The sequence below is a fragment of the Zingiber officinale genome, chromosome 11B (genome assembly GCF_018446385.1).
Source record: "Zingiber officinale cultivar Zhangliang chromosome 11B, Zo_v1.1, whole genome shotgun sequence".
In the NCBI taxonomy this organism is placed as follows: Eukaryota; Viridiplantae; Streptophyta; class Magnoliopsida; order Zingiberales; family Zingiberaceae; genus Zingiber; species Zingiber officinale.
In genome coordinates, this window is record NC_056007.1 from 61,743,178 (window position 1) to 61,760,081 (window position 16,904).

Here is a 16,904-nt window from a genome sequence, read left to right on the forward strand (position 1 = left end):
ACTAGACCTTATGCGCTAGCCACATAAGAGCATACTTTTATTTTTTCTAAATATTTTTTTTATAATTTTCAAATTAAAAAATATATTAGATAATAACTTATAACATATTATTAAATTATAAAATTCATAAATTTTCATAAAAAATTTAAAATATCTGTAAAAATAAAAAAAAAATTTATAGAACTCCGTATAATTCATGTATAATTCTATAAAAATTAATAAAATTCTATGAACTCCATAAAAATTTATCAAAAAAAAATCATTGAAAGTCTTAAAATTGAATACACCCCTATTAATTTTAACCTTCCAAATGTAGTTAGATTGGAATAAATCATCAACTCCTATAGTAATATATTATTTTCAAACAAATGGAATGTCATTATGAGGCATCAGAGGGAACCGTGCATCTACCAAAGCATGATCCAACTTCCATATGTTGAATGTTTATACTGCTTTATTTAACGTACAAAACATAACAAAAATGAAGACATAAACGATGCCATTCTTATTTTATATGATTTTTTAAAGTTGGTATACTTTGGTTGGACTAATGAACAAAGTGCACGTTCATTAGCTTACTCACAAGATTCAGACCTGAGGTTAACAGAGAATCCATTTAATCCACATTTTATAGCTTATGTGAAAGAATTTACATTTGCATTTCTAAATATAATCCAGAAGGGGAAAATCAAAATGTCACAAGGGCATAGGAGGAAAAACAAAATTGCCTTATGTTTTGCCACAATATTATATGTTGCACTCAATAAACACATTTGGACTTACAAAGATAATGAAAGAAAACAAGCAAGAACTCTCACCAGTTCAAATGGGAAAAAAACTCTTGTCGCCACCTATGAACCAACGATGTCAACAGCTGCAACAAAGAGAATTACTTTTCAGAAAAAACATGAAGAGGAAAGAAAAACTTTAGAGAGAATTAACCAGTAAATCAGTAAGCATTGCATAACCTAACACCTTCAGGGTTTTTTTGTAATGAAAGATAAATATATACCATCAAGAAAATGGTACAACAGAACATGTGGCCCAAGAAAACTATTCGTATCGGTTAAAGTATCAGATCCAAGTGGCGGTCTAAGGTGTGAAATCACATACATGGACGTGCACCCTCATGGGTACCATCCTCACAAAACACCTTCAGGTTTAGTTTATATTAATGATATCTAGTGAATAAAGTATTAGTAGCTGCTAGAATGTGACACTAGAATATATTCGATAAAACACTTGAATATTCCTAGCCATATAACCTTACCGCTTAATGGAGATATACGACCTTGAACATCATATATTTGGAGATCACTACTGCAAACACAGCGTATCCAAGTTGGACATAACTGTTACAAACACAGTGAAACCAAATTGGACATGACTGTTGCAAACACAGCGTATTATCAAATCCACTGTTGCTTTACAGCCCAGCCCTTTTTATTTAGTTATAAGATCATACACTTGTAAGTTCATAAAAAAGAAGGCTCACTACCCAATTGGATAATCATACTAGAAGAAAACGACATTCGAGCAACACCCTAATCCATTGACCTATAGTACCTACTAACCATATAATAGTATGAGGCTATTACTGAAATATATGTACCCTTTAATGAGAACTTACCACATATCTTTACTAGGTATTAGGAAGACAACTAAGAAGCAGAGAAATATACACCGGGCGGTTTACTATCCATAATTACCTTTATTTGCAGGGTCAGTGCTTACATGACATAACCCTTGAGGCCTAGTAGAACCCAGGCGACACCGGAATAAGAGAATTCACTTGGTCTTTTAGTCACCTTAATTTTTAACCTTTGCTGACTCTTCAGCAAAGACTACAATTAGACAACTAGTCATCTGCATCACACAAAAATTCATGGAAATGCCACTATTGCAGGGAAGATGAAGTTCAACTCAGCCAAGCTGAGCTCTATTTCAGACATTCCTCAATTAATTTGACCGAGGAGATCTCATCATTTGCCACACCTAAACACTTTGGAACTTTTCCATGAAATCCATTCCTACGATCTTTCTTTGGTTCAAGTTCCACATTCAGGCCTGCAACCAAACGGTATGGAGTAGGCTCAATCATCTGATTATAAGGTTGCCATCTCAGATATCATGCAACAAATTTGAATGGTTACAAATTCTCATCTTGCATAAGTATCTGCTAGTAAAACATTCACACTAATTATCATATAGCAAGAAATTAATAATGACAAAATACAATAAATTTTGTTATGATCAATGCATCATATGTTTTTAACCATAAAACTTTACTGCCGCTATGGTGAAAACTAAGGCTATTGTAAGAACTATCAAATAAAAAAAAAATTGATAACATGACTAGATTATTACGTCAAAAAGTTCAAATGAACTTCCACGTGTAGACATCATTCTTCATACTCTGGTTATCCGAAAGGAGTTTGGAAATCAAAGCTCTCCATGCAATCAGCAACATCCCAGTCGTTCCCATGGTTACCAACATGAATGCAATTGGTGGAATATGACCAGATGTTCCAGACCTTATAACAATGCCTACCTATCAATTACAACACATTAGTATGCTTTTTTCTAAAAAAAAAAAAAAAAAAAAAAAACAGGGAACATTTTCATAGGGAAAGTTTTAGAAAAAGAAAGAAAGATCATAAAACAAAAAGGAAAAAATATGTATCTTATTAGGCCATTTTAGAGAACATTACAATGCCATTTGAATTTGGTCAGGATTTTCCTTTTCTAGTTTGGTTAATTATCTTTATCAATGTAAATTTCAGCTCATCATTGTCATTATACTTGCTATGGGATAAGTTATTATGAATCTACATATTGCATTACTACAATGTTGATGTTAATACCTTTCTCGGCCTTTTGGCTAAGATCAAGTGTAGTACAATGTTGATGTTAATTTTCGTCAAGGACAGCATTAGATGTACAAAAGCGATATGCAGCCTTAATATGGTAGCATTAGCATCATGCAAAATATCTTCTTTGGGGACTGAAGCTTATTCATTTATACCATTTAGCAACCTCAAGAAAATGTTGCAGGTTAAAAGAATCTAGAATAAACAAGGACAAAAAAGGCACATATCACCTAAAAGGGAAAGCAAAAGAAATAGAAAAAAAAAAAGCAACACTCTAATGCATTCAGATATGATAGCAAAGTCAGCCTGGGCAAAGGTGTTTCTAGCAATCTCCATCTAGCTTAGCTAACTGGAACAAATTCTAGGATGTTGCTCCGATATTGATTCACCGAGAAAAAAGAAAGTTACCTTACTCTCCTTCATGGTTATTACATTACTAATTCCGAATGGACATTGTTTGACATAGTCATGAACCTAGTATTTGCTAATTAACTACTCATTCATATGGCTACAAAAGAGCAGAAAGACCCAAGAGAATTGAGTATTCCATCAATGAATCCTTGTTTTCTTTGTTTGTAACTATTTAATAGGGGTCCATAAATAGTATGGAATCTACATAACACTCAACAAATTCCATTAGTTCAAATGAAGATTTCTGGGTTAATACTTACTGGAATTCCAATTGCCCAAGATTTGGTTGCTGCTAGAACTGCTTTATTAAAACCACTCACTCCTCTTCCATCATCTCCATAAGCTCCAAGAAAGTAAGTGCTCAGAAGCCAACCTACCAAAATATACACATTAGACCCAAGAGAAAGTAAAACGCACATACACATACACACAATTTGACAACAAATAAAATGAATTTAGCCGACCAGCAACAAAAGGGTCAGCCGTCCGCCATGTCTCAAAATCAAGAACCGGCAAGCCATGGCTGAACCTCCCTACAACCGAGAAGACCAGAAGGCACAGGAGGTCCCCGCTCGCCAAAAGACCCACCTGCCTGGAAACCAGAAGAAATACATCATCCAATCCTCCATCATCCTAAATGATCGAATCATAAACCCTACTGTCTCGAATCGGAAAACTTACCCCCAAGTCAGAAACTTTGAGGAAGACTCGGGCTTCTCGAACTGGATGACGCCTTCAAGAGGAACGTCGTTGTCACCGACCGATGCAGTCTCGTCCTCCTGTATAGAAGCGGTGGGAAAACACATAGGGCGAGGGATGGGGCCGGCGGTAGCAGAGAGGTAGAGAGTGGGTGGTCTGTTAGGGTTCCGGGAAGGGAAGCGGCGGCGGGAATCAGAGAAGAGAGAGGGATGGGGCATGGAGAAAGGGGGGTTGGAAGAGGAGGAGGAGGAGGTGGCGGTGGAGGAGGAGGAAGGGCATCGCTTTGCGGTGGCGTTGAGAGCTCCGTTGGGAGCTTGGCTTAGGAACAACATCGATCGTCCGCCACAAATTTGCCGTAAACGAACTGCTACTAACCATGTCAACTCTTTTACTTGTATATATTTTGTATATAAATATATAATATGGAAAGTTTTTTATTTTTTTAGATAATCATACAAAGTATAATTTATACCTATTTAAAAGTTAATCTTTAAAATATTAATCTCTATTAACATTAAAATTATTATTCTCTTAATTGTTCTGAATGTTTAATCACTATATCAGTGAGAGCAAAATTTTCCTCTCATTGATCTTCCTTCAAGTTATTTTCATACGAGTTAGCAATTCTCCGACTAATCACTAAATAAAGATTGATCCTGATAATATTTATAATTCCAATAAATTTTAGTGACTAGAATCTGGCCAACTAGAAAATGTATTGCAATATATTCAATCTTAAGTTGTAATTAATTTTTAATATGAAGAGAGATAATTTTACTTGAATATTTTTGATAATGATTTTAAAAATATATTCTAGTTGATCATATTCTGATCATTTAATATTGCTTTTACAATTCTAACTACCTTTATTTTTATATAGATTGGCATTCGTCCCAAATTCAATATTATCTAGTTCATTATTTTATATATAGACATTAAATAGTTTAATTATTTTTAGTCAATCTCGAAGTATTAAATTTCTCCTAGTAATTGCAAACATTGGATTACTCACCTCTCATCCAAAATTTAAAAAACCTATGTTGCCTTTATTGGGAAGATGTTGTAACTTTTTTATTAATGTTTGTAAATAAAAATTATAAATTATTCTTGAATAATATTTGATCCTGTCTGAAATTAGAAAAGATGGTGTGCTGACTAGATGACTTTAAGGTTGACCACGGGAAAACTCTGAGCAAGAGGAACTCGGTGCGACAAGCAAATTTGTGTGTCAAAGAAGAACGAAGAAGGAAAAGAATGTTAGTGACCGGGCCAGAGAAAGGTCCCTGCGTAGGTACTCCGACGCTCAAATTAGACAAGGAGATGAAGAAAAGAGTAAAGAACAATAACAATGAACAGTGGATTATGAGAGCGTAGTGTACCTGCGCCTTGAGGAGGAGACCTTATTTAATGTTGTTTTTTTATCTCTACATGAATATCAATGCATTACTAAAATAGGATCAACCATTCTAACACTCTGTAGTCTTTCCTAAATCGAGCCCACCTCTTTGAGCTTTCAGGGTGGAAACTTCCACCGTATAGACAGCACAAGGGATATTCCTTTGATTCTCTAACAATGGTTACATAAAACGTCAAAAAAAAATATCAGATCATTAGGCTAAGGGGCTGGTAATTTTAACACTTCAACAGTGAGCTGGACAAGTCCTATCTACTGTCTAATCGAACATCACTCCTGAACAGGTCTAATCAGCTCTGAAGGTTAGGTACATTGAGGAATCGGTATCCGGTAGGACAAAGAGCCCAGTCGAGTAGTATGCCAGAAGATCCAATCGAACTAAGTGGACTCGGGTTCCAATTGAGCCAAGAGGACTCAGGTGTCAATTAGACAAAAGGTCTAATTGGCTAAAGTGTTTGGTTGAGCTCTACGACTGTGTTAGCCCTGATTGTTGACCCCTCTTTGACTTTGACCGTCACATTAGTTAGCCTTCTTAATTTTAGTCCCAACTTCGGGGGCCCCATCTTATTCGCAATATTACAAGCCTTTTCATCAAATCTAGTTAAACGAGGCTGCAAGCTTGACTTACTAGACCCTTATATCTTTTTGTATTTTTCAGTCCCCAATCGGATACTTGGTTCAAGTTGACGTCATCCCATCGTCGCAATACTTGTACCTCGAAAATAGGGTACACCACCTATAATTAATGCTTAGTGTGGTAAGTATGTTTCTTTGACCATAAGAATGATTACTGCCTCTAATCCCTAATAAATGTAGATTGCATCTCTCTGCCACGTGACACGCATTTGGGAAAAGAATATCCGAAGCAACAAGTCACTGTTAGGGTTTGATGTGACAAGTTATTATTTGAATTCAATAGCCCTAATTTTGTTGGATTGAGTCGCATGTGAGAGGGGGGGGGTGAATCACTTGGTTTTGAAAACTTATTCATTTTGAATTTTAAAAGATAAGTACGCAGCAGAAAATTAATAACTCGAAGAAAAAAAACCAAACAAACAGAATACAAACGCAAGAGATTTTACTTAGTTCAGAGCCTTCAGCGACTCCTACTCTAAGATCCAATTTCATCGGATCTATCAATGGATAATCCACTAAAATACCTCTTTCAGTACCTCCGTAAGATGAAATTCGAGTACAAGGAATTTCAGTACAAGTACAATACACTGTACTTGTTCTTTTGCAGTAATTAAGTACAAAAATTAAAGTTACCAAACATTTTTTAGAAGATGGTCAGCTCAAGCTCGGTGTTTGGATGGTTTCTTAGTAGTAGATGAGCGTAGCAGCGTTGTGACCGAGTTGTAGTAGGAAGTCGGAGCAGTCGGAGCCTCAATTGGATACGTAGGAGCTTGTATATCACTTCTCCTCGAAGCTTATCTCGAGAAACCCTTATAAGGACTATGGAAGGCGCCTTCAAAGGCCTTGAAGGCGCCTCCAACTCGACAAATTCGATCCCAAACAACCTAGCCCTTATCCGTGACGAAGTCCAAACTTTATCTTATGGAAGGCGTCTTCCATGTGTTAGGACCTTCGGATAGCGGCTAGAGAGGGGGGGTGTGAATAGCCGACCTCAAATTCTCGTTTCTTCCTACAATTTGAGTTAGTGCAGCGGAAATACAATGTAGAAACGAAAGTGGAGAAGATCAAACCTCAAACACGATGATGTAACGAGGTTCGGAGATGATACTCCTACTCCTCGGTGTGTCCGTAATGTGGACGAAGCCTATCAATCCGTCGGTGGATGAGACCCCGGATAACCGGCTAATATGAACTCCTTCTGGGTGGAGAAACCTCGCCACAATCTCTCTTGCAACAGCAAGAATGGAGTACAACCAATAGAGAAAGAAAACAAGAACAATATAAATGTAAAAACACTTTGCTTGCCTTCTCGTCGACTGGAGTTCGATGAAGCAGCAACTTCACGATGTCAACAGCAGCTGATCACCCAGTCGAGGGAAGCTCACACGAAGCTTCAAGAATAGGGAGCTCAGCAAAGCTCAGATCGCAAGAGTGAGGAAGAAGAAGGTTGTTTCGAGAGAGATTTATTTCTTCTCCTGTAGCAGCCTTATATCCTGCACCTGCGAAGAAGACAAAGAGCAACACAGAAATCTAGCTGTTGTGTCGCAACGGCTAGGCCTGGACCGATCAGGCTCCAACCTGATCGGTCTAGGAGTCTCCTGATCGGTCTATGGACCGATCAGGCCCTAGGCTGATCGGTCCCCAGACCGATCCCCATACTTGTTCTCGTTTCTGATCGCTTCCTGATCGGTCTGTGGACCGATCAGTAGGCTTCCTGATCGGTCTACAGACCGATCAAATAACTCACAGTGACCTCTGTTTGGTTACTGATCGGTCACCAGACCGATCAGATAAACCTGAGTATCACTGGATCGGTCTGCTGACCGATCCAATGCCCATGTGGATTTAGAGCTTCTCATCCCTAAATCCTAAGGTCTTCCTGGTCTTGAGAACGAGCTACCGAGCCCTCTCTGACCTAGTTTGGAGAACGAGCTACCGAGCCCTCTCCGACTTCCTCATCCGGTCCAGAGAACGAGCTACCGAGCCCTCTCTGACCTAGTCCGGAGAATGAGCTACCGAGCCCTCTCTGACCTAGTCCGGAGAACGAGCTACCGAGCCCTCTCCAACTCTGTCTGGTCCAGAGAACGAGCTCCTGAGCCCTCTCTGACATAGTCCGGAGAACGAGCTACCGAGCCCTCTCCGACTTTGTCCGGTCCAGAAAACGAGCTCCCGAGCCCTCTCTGACCTAGTCCAGAGAACGAGCTACCGAGCCCTCTCCGACTTCGTCCGGTCCAGAGAACGAGCTCCCGAGCCCTCTCTGACCTAGTCCGGAGAACGAGCTACCGAGCCCTCTCCGACTTCGTCCGGTCTAGAGAACGAGCTCCCGAGCCCTCTCTGACTCCATCCAGTCCAGAGAACGAGCTACCGAGCCCTCTCTGACTTCATCCAATCCAGAGAACGAGCTACCGAGCCCTATCTGACTTCATCCAGTCCAGAGAACGAGCTACCGAGCCCTCTCTGACTTCCACGCCCGGTCCAGAGAACGAGCTCCCGAGCCCTCTCTGACCTAGTCCGGAGAACGAGCTGCCGAGCCCTCTCCGACTTTGCATGCCAAGTTTCCATACTTGGACTTCTCCCGTGCCAAGCTCCCTGCTTGGACTTCTCCCGTGCCAAGTCTCCATACTTGGACTTTTCCGTGCCAAGTCTCCATACTTGGACTTTTCCGTGCCAAGTCTCCATACTTGGACTTCTCCGTGCCAAGTCTCCATACTTGGACTTTTCCGTGCCAAGTCTCCATACTTGGACTTTACCCGAATCAGGTCAACTCAAGTTGGGTCAACCAGGTCAACCTTGACCAAAGGTTGCACCCACAATCTCCCAAGTTTGTATTCTTATCAAACATCAAGATACAACTTTTCAATTCTCGTCAAACATCAAAATACACCTCGAGTCAGGTCAACTCGAGTCGGGTCAACCAGGTCAACCTTGACCTAAGGTTGCACCAACAATCTCCCCCTTTTTGATGTTTGACAAAAACCATAATCAAGTTAGGTTAACCCAATAACCTAACTTAGGTTTTCCAATAGTTCTCCAATGCTCTTCCTTGAGCATTCTCCCCAAATTCCAATGTTCTTCCTTAAACATTCTCTAGACATTCTCCCCCTTTTTGACACACATCAAAAAGAGTCAATCAAGGTCAAGAGTTTTTTCCTAATGAAAGTCTCATACCTTTCATTGAAACCCTTAATTTCCCCCTTGATACTAAATACAACAATCAACATAGTGACAATCCCCATATCACTAATCTTGACGAGTAAAAAAAAATCAACTCCCGCTTGACCAATAGGTAAAACTCCCCCTAAAGGTCAACTCCCCCTTGACCATTGCACCAACAATGTCTTGGAGAGTTTCAATCCTTTAGAAATCTAAAATACCAACTTCCAGCTGAAATTTCAGACAATCAGTCGAAAATCAGCATTTTGGCACGCTCAGCCCTTTACTAGATCGGTCACCAGACCGATCCACACTTCCCTGGATCAGTCCAGTGATCGATCCTGACCTCCCTGGACCGATCAGCATCCCCTCTGATCGGTCCACAAAGCTCTGATAGGAATATCTGATTTTTCTCCCGAAATTCAGAAACCCCTAAAAAATCACAGAAAATTCTAAAAATTATAAAATTTTGGGGATACATTCCTCATAACATATATTATCATGGAAAAATAGTTTTCTATGAAAATAACTTCCATTTTTAAATCTTGATACAAAGTTCGAAAGACTTTGAAATAGTTCAAGGTTAATCCATCTTTGTATCAACTCGCTCAATAATGAATGCTATCACTCAAAAAGCTTCATCAAGGTTTTTCAAATCAATTTTGAAATAATTTTAAACCATTTAATTTAGGACCACAATCTTAGGGCTAAGTGTACATGACTTGTACGCAAGCTTTCCCTATGATCCTCAATTTCGAATTAGGCTCATCTAGGTACAAGAACTATGCACCTTGATCCTAACTCATAATCCTAATATCTCACACACATCTAAGGTGTATTAAACACATCCAAGTCAATTTTGATGTGAGATATGGGTTTAGGTCATCTTAAGCTAAGTTCTCATGCATTTTCTAAACAACAATTTGATCTCCATATCAAATTGTGTTTTTATCCTTAAATCAATTTAATTGATCATACATGCAAGAGATGATGACATGGCATAAAATAATATCATAAGTGGAAACATGTGCCAATGTCATGATGTCATGGCATAAAGTATGAAACTTAAATAAGGCATGCCATATAACTAACCTAAGCATTATCATGACATTTCAAATGATAGTAAATTAGATATGATGTCATGACATGGCATATGGCAAACAATATATGGAAAATAACATATAAAGGTATAGAAAATACCTAATTCTAGATTTAGTTGCCATTTTTGATAATTTTGATCATTTTACCATAAATTCTATATTCCTAAGTGTAATAGATCTAAAATCATATACTAAAGATTTTTATATCACTATGTGCCAATTAGATTGACCCTAGAAAATTCCTCAAGTGTGGTTGGCACATCCTAATCACCTTAGGAATGAGTAAAATTTTAAATTTCATTTTCAAGGCTTGATTACATCTTAAAAATTCCTAAAATGCCACCTTTTGCCATGAGTAGGTTAACTACCTATCCAATTAAGGTTGGCACACCCTAAACCATTTAGCGTGAAGGAATCACGCTCCTATGAACCCAATACTTATTTGAGCTCATTGGGTTCACTAAATATTCACTAGGGATGACTTCCCTAGCAACCCTCCTAATAACCCTCCTAGGCTTTAAAGCCTTGGTCATTTGGGACTCATCAAGATCAACTCTAGGGGTGACTCCCCTTGTGACCTTGGTGATGGTCTTCCTAGCCCTAGATCTTGTTCCATAATCGAATGGAACATTATGATAAGTGGGCTTGACCACTTGAGACTTAGGTTTGTGACCCAAACCTCTCATGTCCTTGGGCTTTGATTTTTGACCCTTAGACCCTAGAGTTGACTTCTCCAAATTCTTAAGAGTCTTTTCTAAGGTGTCAAGTCTTGACCTCAAGACTTGATTTTCCTTCTCTAATACCTCAAGTTTTTGTTAGGACCAAAAGTAGCTAGAGGGGGGGGGGGGGGTGAATAGCTCGTCGCGTGCCCGTTGTTCGGCGTTGCTTGTTTCTTCGAAGATGTGCAGCGGAAAATACAGAAACAAATCACACAACGCTAACACGGTTGGTTTACTTGGTATCCACCTCACAAGAGGTGACTAGTCCAAGGATCCACACCAACACACACACCCTCCACTAAATAAAACTCTCCTTTATGGTAACTACCAAGGGCGGAGAAGCCCTACAAGACTCAATACAAGAAGAAGAAAGGGTAGTAAAGAAATACAAGCTTACAAGCTTACAATGAGTGCACAAACCCTAACCCTAGTTTCTTCTTCTTGCTTTGATCTGCCTCTTGACTTGGAAGAGCCTCCAAGAACCTTCAAGAACTGGCGATCTCGAGCTTGAGAAGAGCTGTGGAGGAGCTGGTGAAGTTCTGAGATGAATCAGTGAAGAAGTGCCGAAGACAACGCTCGCCTGCGGCTCAAATATGACTCAACGGTCGGATCCCGATCGATTCGATTTTTCCCAATCGATCGGGGAGGCTTTGGATCGATCCACAGATCGATCCAGAGCGCCTCTGTGCTCTGGAAAAGCGCCTGGATCGATCCACAGATCGATCCAGCACTTATCGCGCGAAGCAACAGCGTCCCAATCGATCCACTGATCGATTGAAACCTCTGGATCGATCCACTGATCGATCCAGAAGCTTTCTGTTCGCTGGGAAAGGTCTGGATCGATCCACTGATCGATCCAGAGCCTGAATCGATCCACTGATCGATCCAGCACTTGGTTTTTGCCCAAAACCAAGTCCCAAACCTCCCAAACCAACATTCGGTCAACCTTAACCTGTTGGTACGTCATGCCTAGCATCTAGTCACTCCCTTGACCTGGTAGGACTCCCTCACCAAGTGTCCGGTCAATCCCTTTGACCCACTTGGACTTTTCTTTCATGCCAATTATCCAGTCACTCTCTTGACCTACTTGGACTTTTCTTTCATGCCAAGTATCCGGTCACTCTCTTGACCTACTTGGACTTTTACCTAGCTTCACTCACTAGGGTTTTCAATCTGCCTAGCTTCACTCACTAGGACTTTCACCTGACTTCACTCACTAGGGTTTTCAATCTGCCTAGCTTCACTCACTAGGATTTCCATCTGCCTAGCTTCACTCACTAGGACTTTCACCTGGCTTCACTCACCAGGGTTTCCTTCCAGTCAGGTATACCTACTTGACTCTTCTTCATTCACACTGATCAGTCCCTGATCAGAATCTCCCCATATGAACAACTGCACCTGCATTGTCCATGTGTCTACATGTATTGTCAAACATCGAAACTATGACCAAGACTCAAGCTTGGTCAAACCAGTCAACCTTGACCTAAGGGATATTGCACCAACAGTTTTAATTTGTCATTTTTCTTTGAGGTATTCCTAGGCATATGTCTTGTTGTTTTGGGATTCCTATCTAGGTTTTCCTTAACCTTAGATGAGTTAATTCTAGGGTTGGCATTTCTAGTATCATCCTTACCTAGACTAACATGTTTGGCACCTAAGCACATGTATCGGTTTCTATGGTTATCATGCTTATCATCATTGGCAATTGCAATAAAGCTACTAGCATGTTTCTTATTAGAATTGCAATAATGTGCCTTAAAAGATACCTTAGGGTTTGCCTTAGCTCCCCCCATAGATGTGCTTGGTCTCTTGTCCTTGTGAGGTTGCCTCCCCCTCGGACATTGGCTCCTATAATGTCCCCTTTGCTTGCATTGGAAGCACACCACGTGCTCCTTGCCCTTGCGTATCGGGACTCCGGCTTCCTTGACTTTTGGTGCCGGTGGAGTCTTCCTAATCCTCTTTGGACATTTACTCTTGTAATGCCCATATTCCCTACACTCAAAGCACATTATATGTAATTTACTTGAAATTAAGTTGCTTGAGTTACCTAGGGTTGAGGATGAACATAAACTCTCTTCTTCATCCCTTCCGGAGGTAGAGGCTTCTTCTTGCACCAATCTTGATGAAGAACTCTCCTCCTCTTCTTCCTTAGATGTTGAGTAGCCCTCAACTTCTAATTCCATACCTCCATGATGTGAGCTACTTGGCTCACTTGACTCCTTTTCATGACTTGAATTGGAGCTCTCCTCATGGAACTTAGCCAAGTTGTTCCACAACTCCTTGGCATCGTTGTATCCACCTATCTTACACAAGATATCATTAGGTAATGAAAATTCAAGGATTTTCGTTACCTCGTCGTTGATTGTGGATTGGTGGATTTGTTCCTTCGTCCATTTCTTCATCTCGAGAGGTTCTCCCTTTTTATCCACCGGAGGAGTAAAACCTACTCGTACACAATTCCAATTCACTAGGTTAGTCATAAGAAAATACTTCATTCTTACCTTCCAATACGCGAAGTCGTCGCGATCGTAGAAGGGTGGAATCGTGATGTCTTCTCCAAGTAGATCCATTCTCTAGCTTGTGCTCCCCCGGGTGTTAATCCGACGAAGAGCAACCTAGCTCTGATACCACTTGTTAGGACCTTCGGATATCGGCTAGAGAGGGGGGGTGTGAATAGCCGACCTCAAATTCTCGTTTCTTCCTACAATTTGAGTTAGCGCAGCGGAAATACAATGTAGAAACGAAAGTGGAGAAGATCAAACCTCAAACACGATGATGTAACGAGGTTCGGAGATGATACTCCTACTCCTCGGCGTGTCCGTAAGGTGGACGAAGCCTATCAATCCGTCGGTGGATGAGACCCCGGATAACCGGCTAATATGAACTCCTTCTGGGTGGAGAAACCTCGCCACAATCTCTCTTGCAACAGCAAGAATGGAGTACAACCAATAGAGAAAGAAAACAAGAACAATATAAATGTAAAAACACTTTGCTTGCCTTCTCGTCGACTGGAGATCACCCAGTCGAGGGAAGCTCACACGAAGCTTCAGGAATAGGGAGCTCAGCAAAGCTCAGATCGCAAGAGTGAGGAAGAAGAAGGTTGTTTCGAGAGAGATTTATTTCTTCTCCTGTAGCAGCCTTATATCCTGCACCTGCGAAGAAGACAAAGAGCAGCACAGAAATCTAGCCGTTGTGTCGCAACGGCTAGGCCTCGACCGATCAGGCTCCAACCTGATCGGTCTGGGAGTCTCCTGATCGGTCCCCAGACCGATCCCAACTCTATGTAAGTTCGCTTCGACGCCTGATCGGTTTGTGGACCGATCAGACTATTGGTGTAACTCACAGTGACCTCTGTTTGGTTACCGATCGGTCACCGGACCGATCAAATAAACCTGAGTATCGGTCTGCTGACCGATCCAATGCCCATGTGGATTTAGAGCTTCTTATCCCTAAATCCTAAGGTCTTCCTGGTCTTGAGAATGAGCTACCGAGCTCTCTCTGACCTAGTCCGGAGAATGAGCTACCGAGCCCTCTCCGACTTCCTCATCCGGTCCGAGCGAGCCACCGAGGCCCTCGACCTAGTCCGAGAACGAGCCACCGAGGCCTCTCCAACTCGTCTGTCCGGAGGAGCTCCCGAGCCCTCTCGACCTAGTCCAGAACGAGCCACCGAGCCCTCTCGACTTTGTCCCCAGAACGAGCTCCCGAGCCCTCTCGGACCTAGTCCGAAAAGAGCTACCGAGCCCTCTCCGACTTCGTCCGGCCTAGAGAACGAGCTCCCAGCCCTCTCCGACCTAGTCAGGAGAACGAGCCTCTCGACTTCGCATGCCAAGCTTCCATACTTGGACTTCTCCGTGCCAAGTCCCTGCTTGGACTTCTCCGTGCCAAGTCTCCATACTTGACTTTTCCGTGCCAAGTCTCCATACTTGACTTTTCCCGTGCCATACTTGGACTTCTCCGTGCCAAGTCTCCATACTTGGATTTTTCCCGTGCCAAGCTCCCTGCTTGGACTTTTCCATGCCAAGTCTCCATACTTGGACTTTTCCGTGCCAAGTCTCCATACTTGGACTTTACCCGAATCAGGTCAACTCAAGTTGGGTCAACCAGGTCAACCTTGACCAAAGGTTGCACCCACAATCTCCCAAGTTTGTATTCTTGTCAAACATCAAGATACAACTTTTCAATTCTCGTCAAACATCAAAATACACCTCGAGTCAGGTCAACTCGAGTCGGGTCAATCAGGTCAACCTTGACCTAAGGTTGCACCAACACCATGCACTGAAGGTGCCTTCTATGAACAGTGTTAAGGCACCTTCAGTGCTTGAAGGCACCTTTCATCTATCCCTTGGAAGGCACCTCGGGTACTGTTCACTCGAGACTTTTGTGCTCTTCTTACCCTACAAAGTGTGTTAGTGCAATAAATAAGATAATGACCTATAAGACAAGTATTAGCATAATAATATTGAGTAGTAATTAGACATTGTCTCCCATAAGACTAGGATCTAGTTGAGGTCTCAGTTTAGGGATCCAAAATAGACCTAAACTAGACCGACGCTACTGTCCCTCAATCGGGGCGCGTCCTCACCGAGTCACTCTCCTCTAGTGACTTACCTTTACTTACCTGCCAAACATCTGGTCCTTCAGACCTGTTTGGACTTTCTCTAGCCTTGCTTAGTATCTGACCAAGCTAATCTACTAAGACTTGCCTCCAACACTGAGTTAGCACTATAGATATAAAATGGTAAAGATAAAATAGTGTTAGTATTATTAATAATTTGTTGGACCGATTCGATCACATATTACCTAGGGTTGCCTTCCCCTAGGGATGCTCAGCTTCACTTACTAGGACTTCCATTGTCTGACTTCACTCACCAGGACTTCCACCACCGAACTTTACTCACTAGGGCCCGGTTTCACTTATTAGGACTTCCACTACCTAGCTTCACTCACTAAGGCCCGACTTCACTCACCAGAACTTCCACTACCTAGCTTCACTCACTAGAGACTGACTTTACTCACCAAAACTTTCACTACCTAGCTTCACTCACTAAGACTTCCCCTTTCCTAACCTCCAGTTAGGACTAGTCACTAAGTAGACTTCTCACTTGTTTATCCTTTGGTTAGGACTTTCCCTTGCTAGTCATCTAGTCCTGATTAGACTTTTCTCTTCCAAACATTAAGTCATGTTTGGATCAACACTTGGTTAAACTTGTTGGAACCCCAAGGTTGTTTTGGAGCGAACAACAAGTTAAGTTAGGTCTTGTGTATTTTTAACCTTGTGTCTAAGTGTGCAGGAGCTTAGGAGCACATGTAGTCGAGCGGAAGACGCAGCCAGTGAGAAGGACGACACGTGGTGCGTCCGAGGGACGAAGCGTTGCGGAAGAGTACACCGGCGGACGAGAAGGAAGCATGCGGTGGTTCCGAGAGATGAGAAGCCAGAGCGGAAGACATCTCAAGGAGCAAGAGACGCAACTAGCGAGAAGGTCAGCACAGGGTGCGACCAAGAGACGAATACTGCGGATGAGTACACTGGCGGACAAGAAGGAAGCACGCGGTGATTCCGAGGGACGAGAAGCCGGAGGGAAGCCTGCTCGAGAAGACCAGAAATTGGGATCGGGTGAGTCCTATTCCGGATGACAGAAATCACCCAAGCAAGAGGAAGACTTGGTCTGAGGAGAACGGAGCCAGAGCAGAAGACCCAGGCTCGAAAAAGTCCACGGGGGTGACTTTTCCAGCCGGGGCGCTCGGAACCCTTCCGGGCGCCCGGAGTTGACTTTTTCACAGGATCGAGTTTTGACTCGATCTGAACATTGGGGGATAAAGTCTATCCCCCCCAGGGTGCCCAGAACCCTCAGGGCGCCCCGACCAAGGTTATAAATATAGCCTTGGTCCAGAAGCTTTTTCA

At 41.9% G+C, this 16,904-nt stretch overlaps 1 pseudogene; it reads right to left on the reverse strand.

Annotated features, from left to right (window-relative positions):
* Window positions 1-611: 611 nt before the first annotated feature.
* On the reverse strand, window positions 612-4,355 carry LOC122035228 (annotated as a pseudogene).
* Between the last annotated feature and the right edge of the window lie 12,549 nt (window positions 4,356-16,904).